The following is a 12,602-nucleotide window of genomic DNA, read 5'->3' on the forward strand; positions in this document are numbered from 1 at the left end:
TGGCTGTGTACCTCTCCTGGAGACCATTCTATCAGGCATTGCTTTCCAGGCAGTTATCCTGGTTACTCTCTCTAATTTCACGTCCCTGCTCCATCCCTTTACAGGAGGGAAGAGCCCCCCCAGGTGTAACTAGCCCCAGAGTAGTTCATTACTCCTTGCTGGCTTCCCTACACCCTGCCTATACCTTTGTAAATAGTCATTTTATTATATTCTTCTCCAGTGTCCCTCTGTTTCTTTCTGGGACCCTGATTGATAGATGCAATCATGTGGATGCTAGCAGTAATGATACACTTACCTAAGTATATTCAGGGCAACACATAACGTGTTTTATGAAAAAATGAGTCATTGGTGAAATTTATTTGCTGCACATCATATTCCCCTCTTAGAGATTCAAAAGGTACAGCTTAAAAGTGCTGGAAAGTCTTGAAATAAACATTTTGAACTTTTGTTAGTATTTCTTAAACTTATTTGAATAAGTAGTGCCTACTCACATCTTGTGGATATAGGATAATTGGAACATTAGTTTAGAGCAATCCCTGATTATATAGGCAGCTGAGATCTAAAGAGATTAAGTAACTTGCTCATGGGTCACACAGCTAGTTAGTGGTAGGATCTGGTCTAGCGTCTGGGACTTCTGATTTGGTTCAGTGAAGTGACCATTTTATTATGCTATTTCATAAACAGTAGTGGGGATTATATAAGGTTTGAACATGATTAGTCCCATAGTCTTAGCCAAATCAACTGGCTTGCCTATTTAGCATTTATTTTACAAGAATGGAATTAAAATGGATTTCTTCATGTTTAGAACTTGGCCTTGGGAACAGAGGAAGCCCCAAATTGATTTAAGCAGGGCCAAAGTTGGATTTCTCTGGGCTAAATTTGGACTTCCCTGAGCCAAAATCTATTGCCATTTAACTGGCTCTACAAACCAACTAAACATAACAGGTAAGAGGGAGGGGTTTGCCCCCATCTCACAGCTGGCATAAAAATGATGACCGACAGACTTCGTAAGAGCCTAATTTATAGCTAAGGCCAGATAAAATCTCAAGGTTTTCCAAAGAAAATAATAATACCTTTTAGAACAATGAATTGTTTTTCTTTGGTATGATAGACTGTAAAAATGTCCCTAATTCTTTACTTTTCCCTATATTCATGGTCCTTTTTCATTCTCCTTTGAAGTACCCTTTCACTGATTCTGGACCATATTTGTTTTCAAAGATCTAGTGAATTTTTACTGAATCTTGTGCCTCTGCTGTTGCCATAAGCACATACATGCTTTGGTTAGCCTGCTGGAGGGTTAGACATGCATGGAGTAGAGCCAAGTTATTGGTTACTCTAGCTGAATCCTGTCTAGATTAGCTGACAGCCAAGTCAACCCCCAGATAATGTGAATGATCTCTTCTGGGATCAGCAGAACCACCCGACACCTTTCTGATTCTAGATGTGTTAGCAAGGGATGTCTATTGTGCCACTGAAGTTTTATAGCTGTTTATTGTACAGCGTTATTGAGCCAGTAGATAACCTCATCTTTAGATTCAGTATCTGACACATCTTCCTCAAGTGCCTTCTCAGGTTCTGGGCCTCACTGTTTCCCAGGCCACTAACCACTCATTTTGCCATAGTTACCACCCTGCATAGATAGTGACAGTGATTCCTTTGCCTGAGGTCAACTAGCCACATGCTCAGAATCCCAGACCTATCCCAACACTTCTGCACTCTAGGAAGTATCATGCCACCAAGTTTCCCCACTGACTGTCAGAAGAAGGGCTAGGTGATGTATGTGGAAGAGCAGTGAAGTTAACTGTTTGGAAAACTTGGATCAATGAACTAGAAGAAGCTGTCAGATCAATTTCTTTTTTTCTGATAGACTGCTTTGAGGCACAGTTTTTCACTCTCCTGCGCAGAAATATACCATGTAGCTAAGCAAGTGTACTTGCCAAGTGAGTGGCAGTCTCATCGTGGCTTTTGATGAAACAGAAACCAAGTGCTATGCAATAACTTACCAATTTGCATTTGCTTCTCATCCTGGCTAGCCTTTCTTTCTTCCTTACTTTCACCAGCATGGATTGCCCTTTCTAATAAAGTAATATATTAATTTTTTGCCTTAGGCGCTCTTTCTAGGGCAGCCATATGTGTTAGGATTTGGTGAGGAAAGCAGATTCATTACAAGTATTACATGAATAAAGAGGTTTAATATGAGTCGTATGAGTAAAGATCTGGAAGACTGTAGCAGAAAAGGATCGGAGAAACTGTCACTAACTAATTCAGCCTGAGATGTTCGAGTGTTCATGACTTAGTTTGTAGACCTGTATATCTTGAGCATATCAATCTTCTTATTACTTTTAATCAATTAATCCCTTAATCTTTGAGGTAGCTCGTTCATTCAAGGGAAAGGCATCCCCTTTCATCCCTTCAGAGGTCTTAAAAGAAAGAGTATATTGTTATACTCTTTATTGGGTCTTTTTCTTGAGTCCATGATAATGTCTTTGTCCTAAAGCTACATTTAACTATCACACATTTGATTTGGTGAAAGACATTTCATTTTCCAACCCTGCCCACCTAGGCTCTGTATTCCATTTCAATTCTATTTGCTTGCCTACCTCCTTATTTTTGAGCTTGTTTCTTTCTTAGAGTAAGTACTTTATCAATTACAGCTAATAGCAGCCAACTTATTTTTTCAAAATTCTGCCTTAAAATCTCACCCAATGCCATGCGTGCATTAGGTACATTTTCTGTCTTCCATGTTACTGCAGGCAATAATTTTACCAGAATTTTTTCTTCAAATACTAACAACTAAAATACTCTCTTAAAGTTTGGCTAAAGCACGTAATGAGAGTTTAATGAAGACCACCAGCCAAAAAATCAACACCCATAAATGAAAGCCCGGCATCACTAAACACTTGGTAAAATGAAATCCTCCAAATAAAAAAAGTGGGGGGAGGAGCGATTAACAAGGAGGGGGAAAATCCAAAGGAACTAGACAAGCTGATAACAAAAAAAAATCCACTAAATATCTTTTAAAAATTTTTTTATTTTATTATGTTAATCACCATACATTACATCATTAGTTTTTGATGTAGTGTTCCATGATTCATTGTTTGTGTATAACACCCAGTGTTCCATTCAGTACGTGTCCTCTTTAATACCCATCACCAGGCTAACCCATCCCCCTACCCCCCTCCCCTCTAGAACCCTCACTTTGACGAACCATGAGAGACTATGGACTCAGAAACACTAAATATCTTTAAAAGAAAGAGATTATATTGTATAGCTGTGTGATAGTATAACAATAAACAAAAAAAGAGATCCTGTAAATTGAAAAATATGATTGCTGAAATAAAAATTCAGTATCAGAGCTGGAAGATAAAATATGGCATAAGAGTAGAAAATTGTAAGTCCCAATAAAGTTCAACCCTAGTTGAAAGTTGTACTTGAAACCATAAGCTACATGTTAACATTGTGTTTAAAAAAAAAAAAAAAACCTTGAGGGGAAAGTTACTTACTGACAATAGTGCTAATATTAGTCATTACTCTTTGTTGTAAAAGAGGGAATTACATGTAACTCCCACCGGTGAGCATCCACTATAAAGAGGCAACTAACAATAAAGAAGACTGAACAAATTGCCCCATTGACTTCATCCTTCTTCCTCAGCCATTAGCTACCCAATGTTGGCACAACAAGCCCATGAATGCAGTGTCCACTGTGGAAAGGATGAAAACTGACCCTGGGTTCAACAGCATGAATTTCCTCTGATCAAGGCTCATTTAGCTCCTATTGCTGCTGAATAGCCCAACCGACCAGCAATGGAGAGCAAGACTGAGTTTCCAATGAGAAACCAGAAGTTCCTCGTCACAGAACTAGACACATATTACAGGTATGGGTTTGCTTTTTCAGCCCACAGCATCTCAGCCAGTACCACCATCTGAGTGCTTATATAATGTTCAGTAGCATGGGATTCCACATAATAACAGGGAAGTACAAGAGTGGACCCATATCCACAGGATCCACTGATAATATCACATATCTCACCACCCAGAAACTGCGAGACTTGACAGTATTGGAACAACCAGCTAAAAGTAGAGCTGAACACCGGTTCCAAAACAATACTCTGCAAGGATGCCATACTCAAAAATGTATTACATGCATTGGATCAAAATTTTTATATGGCACTATGCCCCAATACAAAAAATACGGGTGTAGGAACCAAGGGGTGGAAGTAGAAGTGCCCCCCACCACATCACCTCTAATGAAGCTTGGGGTACTTTGTGCTCCCTATCTTCACAGTTCTGAAGTCTGCATAGTGAGAGGTCTTGGTCCCTAAAGAGACACACTTTTGTCAAGAAATATAGCAAAAATCATATTGAAATACAAGCTTTAGATGCTTCCTTGGTACTCTGGGCTCCTTGTGTCCAGAGACCAGCAGGCAAGAAAAGGAGTCAACATCTTGCCAAGGATAATCGACTGGTCATCAGGAGGAGGCAGAGATCCTGTTACACAATCAGGGCAGGAGGTGCACATGAGACACTTACCAAATTGTGACTCTAATGGATAGGTATAGCAACCCCACCCTGAAAATGCATGATGACAGAAATTCAGGCCTCTCAGCAAATGAGGGTTGAGTTGCAACACCAGTGAAGCCATTGAGGGCAGCGTAAGTAATAGTGGACACTAAGGGAAATCTAGAATGAATAGTGGAGCGGGGAGATGATGAGTACTGATTGAATTCTCCAGCCTGACCACAGCAGGGGAAATTGTAGTTTGTACCACCAACCTCCATCTTTCCCTCAGGAAAAGTGGCCCCTTCAATCCTGTCGGAGCAACTCCCTAAACATACATGGAGAAATAGACCTACGTGGAGCAAAGGGTGGGTTGTGGTAAGCAAAGAGACATGCTGCCCAGATTCACCTTCAAGAAAGATTCAACAGTCACTTGTTGCCTAGCTGCAAGGAAGGAGGTCAACAACCTCCAGCTATCAGCCTCTTCAGAGTCTGCCTCGACTGCAGAGAGCGAGTCGTGCCCTTGCCACATCTGGTGACTGAATGAAGTCAGCTGAATACAGCTGCAGAAGTGATCCCAGCACGCATGCAGAGCAAAAAACCTAAGCACTCAAACAGAATTGAGAGAAATAATGAATCGTTTAAAAACACTACATGTTAGTGTGCTTTGTTATTTAGTAATAGATACAGAAATTGGTATCTGGAGTAGGGTATTCTAACAAGAAGCTGAAACATGCAGTGTTGGTTTTAGGACAAGGTGGCAGGTGGAGTTTGGAAGAATGACAAGAATACTATTAGTTGAGGCAGAAAAGATGTCCACATCCTAAACCCCAGAACTTATGAATATATTGCCTCCTGTGGTAAGAAGGATTTTGCAGATGTGATTAAGGATCTTGAGATGGGGAGAGTATCCTAGATTATCCAGGTGGGCCCAATATAAGCACAAGGATCCTTAAAGTGGAAAAGGGATACGTAAGAGAAGGTCAGTGTGATATAAAATGAGGACTCAGCCCACTGTTGCTGGCATTGCGGATGGTTGAAGGGAACCACAAGCCAAAGAATGCAGATGGCCTATAGAAGCTGGAAAAGGCAAGGGAACAGATTCCCTCCTAGAGCTTCCAGAAAGGAATACAGTTCAGCCAACATCTTGATTTTATTCCTGAGAGAGCTGTGTTGGACTTCTAACCTATAGAGCTATATAATAATAAATTTATGTTGCTTAAGCCTGCTAAGTTTGTGGTGATTTGCTACAGAAGCGAGAGAAAGATAAAACCGGTCGTTGGGGGCTGTTAGCAAAGGCTTGAAGAATAGCGAATGAACAGGAGAGGGTGGAAAGGCGGTAAAAAAAATCATCAAATGCTAAAAAATGTAGGACCTGAATTATGCAATGAAGGAATGCTTAGCAATACTTTTGCCTGTCATAAGAGAAGATAGAAAATAAACCTTACGAGCTTACAGATATCTTAAGGAGATTTCCAGGCAGAGTGGTGAAAGTATCAATTAACTTTTTTTAAAAGATTTTATTTATTTATTTTGAGAGAGAGAGAACAAGAGGGAAAGAGAGCAAGTGGGGGGGAGGGGCAGAGGCAAAGAGAGAGAGAAAAATCTCAACCAGACTCCATGCTGAGTGCAGAGCCCGACTTGGGTCTCGATCTCACAACCCTGAGATCATGACCTGAGCTGAAATCAAGAGTTGGATGTTTAACTGGCTAAGCCACCCAGGTTCCCCATCAATTAACTTTTTATAACTACTGATCGTAATGTACAAGAAGAGAGAAATGAGCAAAAGAAGGAACTGTTCAATTTTAAAGAAGAATTTAGAAGGAACATTTCCAACCCAGCACTTGTCATTTCTTATGAAAAAGGAAGCATGTATAACTGAATGGTAGAGCAGACTGACGGGAGGATCCAAGAAGCAAGGCAAGTGATGGATTAGAAAATCACTACCAGAGGGATGAATTGAACTACAATCAAGGAGTATCCCTTGCCCTTAGTATGGGTGCTCTGACAATTTTAGCTCTTGTTTTCCTGCCCCTTGCCTTTTGACTGGGAGTGTCCGTGTGGTTTTTCTTTCCTAGAAAACCTGGACTGAGAGGCCACTCCCAAACAGCTACACCTAAGGAACAATATCCTGAGGACTGTTATCCTAATTTAGACAATAAGATACTGAATTTAAACTTATGTCATAATGGAATGATATTTTTAGGGTCCAGGGTGAGTATATTTTTGCATATGGGTTGGGCAAGAATTGTGGCCAGAGTGGACAGTAAAAGAGAGTCTTCAAGATGGCCCCCAAACAATTCCTCACTTCCTCTACAAGCATACCATTCCTCCCTACAAGGGGTGAAGTCCATTTTCCTTCCTCTTCAATCTGGGCCGGTCTTGTAACTTACTTTGACCAATAAAATGTGGTGAAAGTAAGGCCTGACTGTTTCTGCTTTCATGCTCTTAGTTTCCTGAGTCATCATGTTAGAATTCCAGGCTACCCTGATGGAGAGAGGGACCATTCGGAGAGTCCCTAGAGATACCACAGGGAAAGAAAGACCACATAGGGAAGAACTGAGATACCCATCAGTAGCATCAAGGTCCCAGACAAGTGGGAGAGGTCTTCTTGAACCTCCTAGCTCAGCTTAGCTACCATCTCAATGAAGCCACATGAGTGATTCCAGCTGCCACCATTTTAGAGCAGAAGAGCCACGAGTTAATCCACAGAAACATAGGAAATTTAAAAATCATTGTTTCAGCCATTATGTTTGGGGATGGTTTTTTACATAGCAATAGATAATTGATGCAGCAATCTTTTTGTTTGTAGAGGAGGGGTTGAGGAAAAAAAGACTTAATGAAGAAAAGACCTGTAGAGAGCTGGAGGTTAGAGATCGCTTTGCATTTTGAACATGACTCTGTCTTCTTTTTTTTTTTTTTTTTAATATTTTATTTATTTATTCATTAGAGACGGAGAGAGAGAGGCAGAGGGAGAAGCAGGCTCCCAAGGAGCAGGGAGCCCGATGCAGGACTCGATCCCAGGACCCTGAGATCATGACCTGAGCCGAAGGCAGACGCTTAACCACCTGAGCCACCCAGGCACCCCATGCCTCTGTCTTCTTTAGTTGGCTGGTGGTATCTTCATCAATACAATTTTCTTAAAAATTTTGTGAGCCTTCTATAGCAACTTAGTCTACTCCATTAGACAAAAGTCACTTCTGTAAATCACTTTTAGACAGGCCCCTTCTACCATGGGCTGAGATTCAGGGTGCTGTTGAAAATGCTCATAGTGTTCTGTAGCCCACAGGGCATATGAGGCATTGCTTGGCATCATTCTAAAATCTTAAAGGGTCTGATAGCCTCTGATTTACCATAACCCTGAGGCCATGTTTTATTTTTTAATTTTGGCACCTTGGCTTTTTATCTTTGCCCTGAGACTATTTATACCATTGAAAAAATTTTTGTGGCTGGTCAAGTTGGGAATAAAACTGGTAGAGAACACTTCAGAGACTGTTCTGGATGCGCTCTGAGTTTATAGGAGGATATGACGTCTACATTTTTTACTTTCCTCTCTAGCTCATCATAAAGAACTTTGGAAGTAGTACTTTTGAAAATGAATAGAAGTTAAACTTAGAGGTAATATCTATTTTGTTATTAAGTGCATTATAAACATTCATGATAATGAAATATGGTATAATCATAACCATCCGTGAACAACTGTTCATTTCTAAAGCAGAAAGGAACATGAGTGAAAGTTCTGGTGAAATTTTTAAAGTGAAAGTGAATCATTTATTAGCATAAGAAATACTTTATGTTTGATTGTCCTATATGAAAAGTGTTGATTGCATCTGGTTTTCTGCCGGGAATTGAAAAAAAAATTCAAATACTTACAAAACAAAATTTATCTTATTTATTCCCAAACATTAATAACTTAATGTTTACAACCTTATTATCAAGGGCAATGGTTTCTTTTAACAAATATATATCATTGGCAATGCTGCAGATAGAATCTAAATTACTGAATCAAATTTTCTAATTTGATGACTCCTTTTCTTTTTTAACTGATTATACATTTTAGAATTTTATAATTACCCTGAATCTGAGAAGTAAATTGTTTTGTTACCTTCAGAGTTTTTTTTTAATTTTTATTTATTTATTTGACAGAGAGAGACACAGCGAAAGAGGGAACACAAGCAGGGGGAGAGGGAGAGGGAGAAGCAGACTCCCAGCTGAGCAGGGAGCCCGATGCGGACGGGGTTCGATCCCAGGACCCTGGGATCATGACCTGAGCCAAAGGCAGATGCTTAACGACTGAGCCACCCAGGTGCCCCAACTTCAGAGTTTTTAAAGTCTAGGTATAATGGATTATAAGTATAATGGAATAAAAGCAATTCTAGATTTCTTCTATTCTCAGAGAAGGTTACCTAATTTTCTTTTTATCACTTATTTTAGGCGATTTTTTTTTTGCCACAGTGATAGATTATTAAACATTTGCTATTGTAACCTCTTTTTCTCCTCCACTTTCTCAAGTAAATATTTCATGAACACTTTAGGAAACCTTAGAGAAAGCTTTAATACCTTAACACATGATAAGTTCTGATTTTAAAGCACTTTGTCTAGAGGAAAGGAAGAAAGGGAAAAAAAAATACACTGACTGAACCAAGTGGCCTAATATTTTATAATCTTAAGGGGGAAAAAAAATCCTTTTTTTCTTTCCAAGACATATTTCCCTGAAAACATGTTTTTTGTATTTAAAAAATAGAAGCCTTTGTTACTTTTGGAACATACTTTTGTAAAGTTAAAAATGTTTTCCAAATTTAAGCCTGGACACCTCAATTTATTTTAACAATGGGAGTTAAGACGCTATTCCAAAAGTAAATTGATTTTACTTCTCAGATGAAATCAATGTACAGAGATATTTAAAGCTGGAACATGGTATCTCTAGAAATCCAAGCTATCCTGCTGGAGATGTGGCAGATCCTTGGAGACACTATGTGAAAAGAAAGGCTACTTAGGGAATAACTGAAGTACCCCTGTCAATAGCACCAAAGCCCCAGACAAGTTAGAGAGAACTTCTTGCACTTTCTACCTCAACTTAGCCACCAGCTGAATACAGCCACAACAACAAACCGAGTTAACATCCCTGGAAGCAGCTATAGAAAATATTTAAACTGGCTACCACATAATCTTTATAGTAAGCAACCAGGTAGTTGACTGAATAGTTTTCATTGTCTAGTCAGTGATTCTGTTGTAATATGAAAGTAACCATACTTGACAGCTTTTACCATATATGAGAAAACTGGAGCGGTGCCTGGGTGGCTCTGTTGGTTGAACATCCAACTCTTGATCTCAGTTCAGGTCTTGATCTCAGGGTGGTGAGTTCAAGCCCCGTGTTGGGCTGCACACTGGGTATGGAGCCTACATTAAAAAAAAAAAAAAAGAAAAGAAAAAGAAAACTGAAGGTTTGCCAGTCATTGCTTTTTTCCCCAAGATTGCCAACATTAGGTCTTTAAATATAATGTGCACATTAAAAATAGTGAGTAGCATATTGCTCATTGAAGTTGGTTTGCAAATTGCTGAAAATCACCTTTTTATATCCATCTATTAGTAATAATAAGAAATACTTGGTATTTCAAATTTCAGTTTTCTAGCAAGCAAGGCATATCACTATAGTATATATATCATTCTATATAAAAGATTTTGATTATGGGTTGGTGAACAATTGATTATAATTAAATGATAACCAATCAGAGTCTTTTAGGGCCAGTGAATTTTTTTATTAAGTTTTTAATTTTAATTCCAGTATAGTTAACATATAGTCCTATATTAGGTGTGTGTGTGTGTGTGTGTGTGTATGTGTATATATATATATATATTAGTATATATCAGGTGTAAAATATAGTAATTCAACAGTTCTATACATCACTCAGTGCTCTTCATGATAATAGAGGCAGTGAATTTGAATCAAGAGCTGCTGCTTTTTCAATCTACCTGTATTAAGATCTTCTTTTCAAGGTGCAATGGATTGAATGTTTCTGCCCCCTTCCCCAAATTCATATGTTGAAACCCTAATTCCCAGTGTGATGGTATTAGGAAGTGGGGCCTCCGGGAGGTGATTAGTTCATGAAAGTGGAATCCTCATGGATGGAACTAGTACCTTCATAAGAAAAGAAACCAGAGAGATAATCTCTCCTTATATTGGTCAGAACTACACCACATGCTCACTCAAGCTAATCATTGACAAGGGTAGCTCAGTCAGTACTTGCCTTTAAACTAGACTGACTTCCTTGAGGAGGTACATATCTGAATGAAGTCACATTTTGTTATATAAACAGAGAGGGGAGGAGGAGGGTTGATTAATATTTTTCAAACTTCAGGTTGCAACCCATTAGAGGATCATGAAATCTATTTAGTGAAATATAATCAACATTTTACAAAATGAAATAAAACAAATGATAACTTCATCATACTTAATAGGTGCTAATATGGTTTGTGAAACTTATGTTTCAATTGTGTGTGTGTATATTCAGTATGATGTAAGATGAATTTCTTAGTGCAGGTCAAAGTAAAAGAGTTTGAAAGCCGCTTGAATAGACAGCCAGCTGTGCCTGCTATAGAAAGTCCTCACTGGTCTTCTGAAAATTAGAAGAATCTGATCTGATTCTTCCCTACAAGACATGAGGTTTACCAGGCAAAAGAGATCCAAAAGTAAAAATTTTCTACAATACATGGACTATCTAAAATACATAGGCTTATGTAATTATTTAAAAACAAACTACACAATAATAATAATAAAAACTGCCATCTAATGAGAAATTATGCACCTGGGATTTTACATGCAATCTCTTAATTTTCTCAGCATCCTAAGATTATGTATTGTCCTCATCTTAAAATGACAAAAAGCAACCAAACAAAGCTCATAGGTTAGTAATTTGGTGAAAGTTACCTAAGCAAATAAGTAAGAGAACTTGGATTTAAATTTAGGTCTTTCTGATTTAAAAAAGCTCAAGTTTATTGACTACATTAATCTACCCCCACCCCCAATGCTCAAATGCCTCCAAACAATTTATCACCATAACAGCAGTTTTGTTCTATGGAACAATGACAGTGTAAATTTAAAGCCATTCTGAAATTATGCAAACAGAAGCAACCACAGAAAATATTTCATGTTTAACAAAGAAAGGAAGAAAACCCCACAAATTTCTAAGTAATTAAGGCTTTTTTATTGGTGATTTCAGTGTGGACTCATTGATTATTTCCCTTATTTCTAGTTGAAATTTTCCAATCAGTGAAAGAAATGGCGTACTATGTTTTATTCAAATCTAGTCATATGGTACAACCATTCTTCTATTGTAGACTATTGGATGAGTATTTGTGTTGATATAATAAGAAATTTTGTTCCAACCATAATTTTTATACATGAAATATACATCAGGAGATGAACTGCTTATATATTTAGAATTGTTTAAAGTTCTTATTTCATTTTTTTCTGTTATAGATTTAGAGCCCATTTATCTGCTTGAAAAGTTGGATACAAATAGTTTTATTACTAAGTGCTTTAAAATAAACAACGTTGGGGCACCTGGGTGGCTCAGTCGGTTAAGCATCTGATTCTTGTTTTTTACTCAGATCGTGATCTCAGGATTGTGAGACTGAGCCCTGCATTGGACTCTGTGTTGGCATGGAGCCTGCTTAAGATTCTCTCTCTCCCTCTCCCTCTGCCCCTCCCTCTCTAAAAAATAAATAAATAAAAATAAATAAAATAAAATAAGCAATGTTTCCCTCTTGGTGCCTCAAAGACCTTAAGACTGCCAAACCTTCCCTGTTTCACCCACTAAAAAAAACATGTACTACATGTACATGTACAAGAACTGTAGCACTATGAATATAATAATGCAAAAAAGTAAAATTAATAATAAGTAACTAATGAATATGTGTTCACTTTACCAAAGATGTAGTACTATCTGACTAGAACTGTGGTTTCACCTTCTAAAATTAGAGTTGGAATGGATGTATACTGCTAACGTTTGGGAACCTGATCTTCTGCCGTTATCAGCAATGTTAATCTTGAGAATTTTTCCTCCTCATTTGTACTGAAAGATTAATAAATTCAGTGTAATTAA

Source organism: Mirounga leonina, unplaced genomic scaffold (assembly GCF_011800145.1).
Source record: "Mirounga leonina isolate KUSES-001 unplaced genomic scaffold, KU_Mleo_1.0 Mir_91, whole genome shotgun sequence".
Classification (NCBI taxonomy): domain Eukaryota; kingdom Metazoa; phylum Chordata; class Mammalia; order Carnivora; family Phocidae; genus Mirounga; species Mirounga leonina.